This window comes from Microtus pennsylvanicus, chromosome 4, assembly GCF_037038515.1.
Source record: "Microtus pennsylvanicus isolate mMicPen1 chromosome 4, mMicPen1.hap1, whole genome shotgun sequence".
Taxonomy (NCBI): domain Eukaryota; kingdom Metazoa; phylum Chordata; class Mammalia; order Rodentia; family Cricetidae; genus Microtus; species Microtus pennsylvanicus.
Window position 1 is genome coordinate 30876259 of NC_134582.1, and position 6366 is coordinate 30882624.

Consider the following 6366-nt stretch of genomic DNA (forward strand, 5'->3'; position numbering starts at 1 on the left):
TATATACATATATATATATATACCCTGCATATCAGATGTTTGCATCATGACTTATAACAGTAGTAAAATTACAATTTTGAAGTAGCAACTAAATAATTTTATGGTCCAGGGGTCACCACAGTGCGAAGGTCCCAGCATTAAGAAGGCTGAGAACCACTGCTCTTACATAACCTTTGGCAGGGAGGTGGAATCCACCACGGTCAGGAATGTAGCAGTGGGAGGGCCACCCTAAACTTAACACCTCTTTCTATTTGCTTCTCTGGGGGTTGTCTTGGTGTTTTCACTGGAAATGTTTGTACAGATGTAGGCCCTTCAGATACCATGTTGCCGAAACAGAGACTTAGAAGTGTAGCTTTCAAACTGCAAGGGCTGGAGATCGGTTTAGAGAGATTAATGTATAGATAAATAATTTATGGACTCATTCCTAAATGTGCCATAGTCCCTGGAGGCTTTTAAAGATGTGGTCATTATATTCTCAAGATTGTAAGAATGTTGTTTAACCTGTCATTCATAATAGGGACCTAAAATGAGACCCATTTGTCATTTCTTCCTGGAAGCATTTCACCCACAAATTCAAATAACTTATAAAAATCGGACAGCATGGCTCTCTCCCGAGGAACTTGTTGACTGGTGAGAAGTAGATTAAAAGTTGGCTAGAACAAAGAAAATATTGCGGCAGAATCATGCATTGCTGTGACGATGCCAGTGTTGTAGGAGGGTTGGCACAGTAGACAGGCTGTGCAGTCCACTCTCTGACGCTTCAGCCCGTTCTCACCCTAGCAGACCGTGCTGGACTGAAGGCATTTCCAGGGCTATCTAATGAGATGACAAGGGTTTGCTCGGTAAAATTCCCATCCAGTTTCTCGAATGAAATTCTGACTCTCTAACACCCTCTTGATCACAGCTGCCTTGGTGGGGGGATTGAGCGACCCTTTTGTAGGGGTTGCCTGAGACCATCAGAAAACATGTATCTATGATTAATAACAGCAAAATTACAGCTATGAAGTAGCAACGACAATAATTTCATGGTTGGGGGTCATCACCGCATAAGGAACTGTATTAACGGGTCACAGCATTAGGAAGGTGGGGACCACTGCTCTAACAAGATTATTCTTACACAGCTTGAGTTGAGGTTGCACAAGATACAGCGTCCTGGATGTGGCACGTCAGAGCAAGACCTTGAGGCATTAGTATTCAGCACATAGCTGGCCTCTCCCAGTTTAGATTGGAGGAGATAGTTGAGTGGGCTGCTTGCTATATCCACCTGATTGTTGCTTTGAGGAAGGACATTTCAATTCCTAATTTAGATCCCTTGTTGGCAGATGAGATTAATGGACCTTTCTTGGCTTCTGGCAGAAGTTTGTTTAGGTAACTAACTGAAATGTATAAAATTTGCACAAAGAAAGTGAAAGTGTCAAATAAGAAATAGGTGTGTAGAATAGTTTTTAAAAGCATTTTAACCCATGGGCTTTTTGCTTTTTGTCAGTAAAAGTTGCATTGTCTGCCACAATCAGATCTAATATCTGCTGGGATTAAAGTGTGTATAGCAAAAGGAAATGACATCCTGTACAGGAATAGGAAAAAAATTATACAGTCCGGATGAAACCATAAAAGACCCAGACCCCCACCCCCGTAACCAGAGTGATCTTGAGTAAAACGAACAAAGCTTGAAGGCATCAAAATACCCGATTCCCAATTAGACCACAAATCTATGGTAAACAAAACAACCTGGTACTGGCATAAGAACCAACATGTAGACAATAGAATAGAGAATCCACAAATAAGTATTTAAACAGGTACTATGATGCTTCAACTTGATTGGCAAGTTGATGGGAATTTAGGATCACCATGGAAACAAATCCCATGTCTGCAAGGGAGTTTTCAGGCTGGGTTAACAGAAGTGAGAAGACCCACCCTCCAAAATTGTGGGAACACCATTGATAGGCTGGAGTCTCAACTGAAGAAGAGAGGCAAGCTGACAGCACTCCCTTTGTCTCTGCTCCCTGACACCCTTACACTCCTCCTGCACACACGGGCACGCACGATCTGGACTGCATTCTTGTCTCCCTTAACTTTTCCACCACTCCGGCAAAACACTGTGATCCAAGCAACTTAGGAAGGATTTCATCTGGGGGCTCACAGTTCTAGAGAATTACATTCCATGATCATCATGTGGGGAGCATGGCAGAAATAGGCAGGCGTGGCGCCGGGCCTAAATCTGATGCAGAAAAGTGAGAACGGCATAGGCTTTTGAAACCTCGGAGCCCACTCCCAGCCATACGCCTATAAAACCGCACCTCCTATTCTTTCCTAAATAGTGTTCCACCAACTAGGGGCTGTCAGTTTCCAAAGAAATCTAGTCAAATCTCAGTCAATACCTGTGGCTTCTCCCAGAACTTTTCACAGTCTCCTACCCTAAACCTCACCAGCCCACAGGTTGGGTTTCTCTTACCCCAGCTTCTGATCCCAATATAACCCAGCCATTTTGGCTAGGGCTCTCTTGGTTCCTCTTTTGGCCTCTTGGTCCACAGCTCCTCTCTTGATCTGCTTGCTTATGCTCCTCTTTCTCCTTACTCTTCCTCCCCCCGCCACCCTGGTCAGTCTGGACTCTTGCAGATGCCTCTAGCTGTTCTCTCATATCTACAGTAAAACCAGTCTCTTCAACCTTACCTAGGGCAGTCATGTCCTCATGGTCATTCAGGGACCAAGTGGTCAAACATGAGCCTTTGGGGGTCTTTCTCACCCAAACCACCACAACCCTCAAACTGAGAACCGTAGTAAAACCCTCCCTGATAAATGGCTTCCGTCAGCTGTTTAGTCACAGCGGTGAGACAAGCAATGAATACAAGGAGCAAAACACGCATTGGATCAAAACAGTCTCTGCAGTAAACGGCATCAGGGGGCAGGAAGCTAAAAGGAGAGTGCCAGGCAAAAGCCAGCTCAAAAAAGCTTAAGGCAGGGAGAAGCTTTGTGAACAGCATTCCGACAGCATAGGCAGCAAACGAGGGACCACACCAAACTTGAGACGCTTCCCCACAGCAAATACTGTCTGTAGAAATTGTTTGATAGGACTTACGGGTTTATACTCTGCTTCCCGATACAAGGAAATTGAAGCAGTTTGTGAAATTATGCTTAATTCGGAAGGAAATTAAGCTTTTGAAGGAAGAAGAGAAAATACACCTGACAAACACTAAATTTAAGGGAAACACTCGTGAGCAAGCTGAATGTCCTAACTTCTACGTCACGTGACAGAAGTCCAGCCTGACGTTGTTGGAATGTCACAAAAAGCTAGAGAATAGGGCAATGGCAGGGAGTTGGCATAGCATGTGTGAGGACCTGGGTTCCATTCACAGAACAGCCAAAAGACCAAACAAATCAAATACCTATGGCAAGGAGAAAAGACTGAGTGGCCTGAGGTTACTGAAACAGCAATAACTGCTATAATTGGATATAGGGATTCTATACACAGACACAGATAGCAAACCTTCAAACTATGCCTAAGTATTCAGAAATCTTGAGCCTATATTAGGCCAGGGAAAGTGTTAAAATACCTAAAACAAAACAAAAAAACACAGACTTTGACAAACTAAGAATTCCAAGAGCAAAAGATGCTTCAGCATAGAGATTACCTGACTGAGGCAGGTGGTCTGGCTTACCTGGTAAAGGTGCTTGCCACTAAGCATGGCAATCTGAGTTCAATCCCACATGGGGGAAGAAGAGAACTCAGCTCCCGTGCTGTCCTGTGACATCCACAGGTGCTCCATGGTACACAGTTATGCACATGAGTACATGTGAACATAAGTAATTAATGCAATTATAATAACACATGAGTACATGTGAACATACGTAATTAATTAATGCAATTATAATAACACATGAGTACATGAACATAATTAATTAATGCAATTATAATAACTTTTCAAATATCAAAAGTGCCTAAAGGATCTCATCACATGCAAAGAGAAAAACAGAAGACAAAACAAATTATAAATCTCCACAAAATAAAATAATTTTCAAATGGCATTTGCCAAACTTCGTTACAGTGTCATTGGCAAGGCGGTGAACAGGGAAGTCCAAAATGCTTAAATTCTCATGAAAACGTCAAGTAAACAGATAACTGACATGATTTTGTGGTTGCTCTGGCAACCAGTCAAGAGTCTGAAGCAGCCAAGGGAACAGACAGTCAGGAAAATTGCAACCCCAAATGTTCAGAAACGTGACAGTTTGTCTATGTGTACTTCACCCCACCCCCAATACAGAGTGGTCTGGGCAGGAAGGGACAATTCAATTTCTTTTGCCTCAGGATGGAAGGAAAAGAGTAGGGTTTGTTTGAGGAACTCAGAAGGACTGATGTCTGGTCACATTGGAGGCTACTGGAGTTACTGCTGGAGATGGGATTAGGGGCATGAGGACACAAGGAACATCTAGGATCTCGAAAAGAAGCGGGGGAAGGAATCTGGAACGACCCACTTGGATACAGCCATACTTACAAGGTAATTAGGAAGAGGGCTGGCATTCACATGCCAGGAAGAACACATTAATAATAATAATAATGAGTGAAAGGAACAAAATTTTTAAAAACTATTGAAGGGCCCTTATAAGTCTTTATGCCAGCTTGATTATCAATGGTTTTCAACCTCTGAGATGGAACCACACCTAAGAGAAATGGTTCTTCCTTCAAATGCCAAATTATCAACAGAAAGTCGTAAATCATGAAAATAAACAGCTAGGCATAGCCCACTAAAATAAAAAAAAAAATAAGACAAAAATTCCAAGAATCAATTCTGTAAAGAAACACAGGCTTCAAACTTTCTAGGCAAAGATGTTAACAGCTATCTCAAATACACATGAGAGCCAAAGAATAGCGTGAGCAAGGAACTAAAGGAAAGCATTCTAGAACAAAATGACAATATCAAATTGTCATTGGGAGGTAAAAATATTGAAAAGACCTAGACAGACATTCTAGAGCCAGAAATGATAACATTGAAGCATTCACCAGCGGTTTGTCAGTGTCAAACAGGCAGAAGAAAGAATTCATAGACTGAAAGTCAGTTACAATTGTCAAGCCTAAGTATGGGAAGAAACTTGTCTTATGGGACACCACTCTGCAGACCAATACAGTATTAGTATGAAAGTACCAGAGAAAGAAGAAACAGGCAGAAGGAAGCAGAGAGTGTATATGAACAATGGTTAAATACTTACAAGCTAAGAAAAATGTGAACATACAAATCCAAGAAGCTAAATGCCATCTGTGATATTAATTTTGGTTGTCAACTTGTTGGGCTTCAATATCCCCATAAAAACAGCCTTCTGGGAGCATCTGTGAGGACCTGCAGGCTGAGTTAACTGGGATGGGAAGACACACCCTAATATGAGCTGCACAGGCATGTACACATACAGAAAAATATATTGCTTTAAAAATGGATGATTTCAATTTTAGCATAATCCCAGTGTAACAGTGAAGAAAGTATCTCTGGGATTTACATAAAATAAAATAAGAAAGTAACCAAAACATATGAGCACCCAGAAATTCCCAAGGGAGGAAAAGGTGGAAGCAAACCTTAGGTCATGAAGAGTAGACGACAGCAGAGCTGCAGTGAGACGTTCAGTATCTGTCATTGTTCTGATTTAAATAAACTCTCCCATTAAAGACATAGATAGGTCATAGACAGGTTGGAGGTACTGAGAATGTAGCTCATTGGCAAAATAGCTTATTACTATTAGGTCCTGGGATTTGTCTCCAATAACACACACACACACACAATGAAGAACAAATTTATAAACATGCACCAAACACGAGGGTCACTAAATACATGAGGAATTAAAGGGAGGAGTGAAAGGCAGTAATAATGAGAGCAGACGCAGTACCCCCAACTTTGATAATGAATGGGTGAATAAGGAGGGGGATCAATAAGGAAATAATGGATCTGAAAGGCATTGTAGACAACTAGACCTAACAGATATATCAAAAATGTTCCATTTAGAACTGAAAAGATGGTGCAACAAATAAAAATGCCTGTTACAAGCCTGGTAACCTGCATTTGATCCTATACTCACGTGGTGGAAGGAGAAAACCGACTTGCGCGACTGCATTGCTGAACACATACACACACGTGCACGCACACACACACACACACACACACACACACACTAAATAGATGGTTTTCTTTCACCCTTTTTGAGCCAACAAAAGCAAGTGACGGTCTTCTCAAGGGCACATGAAGCATTATGTAGGATAGAATACATACTAGACCACAAAATACATCTAAGTGATTTTTATATTTGCGCTTTTCCTTGTGTGAATGCCCTTGTGCATGTGTGCATTGCGACCATGTGAGTGCAGCGCCCTCCGAGTCCAGAAGAGTG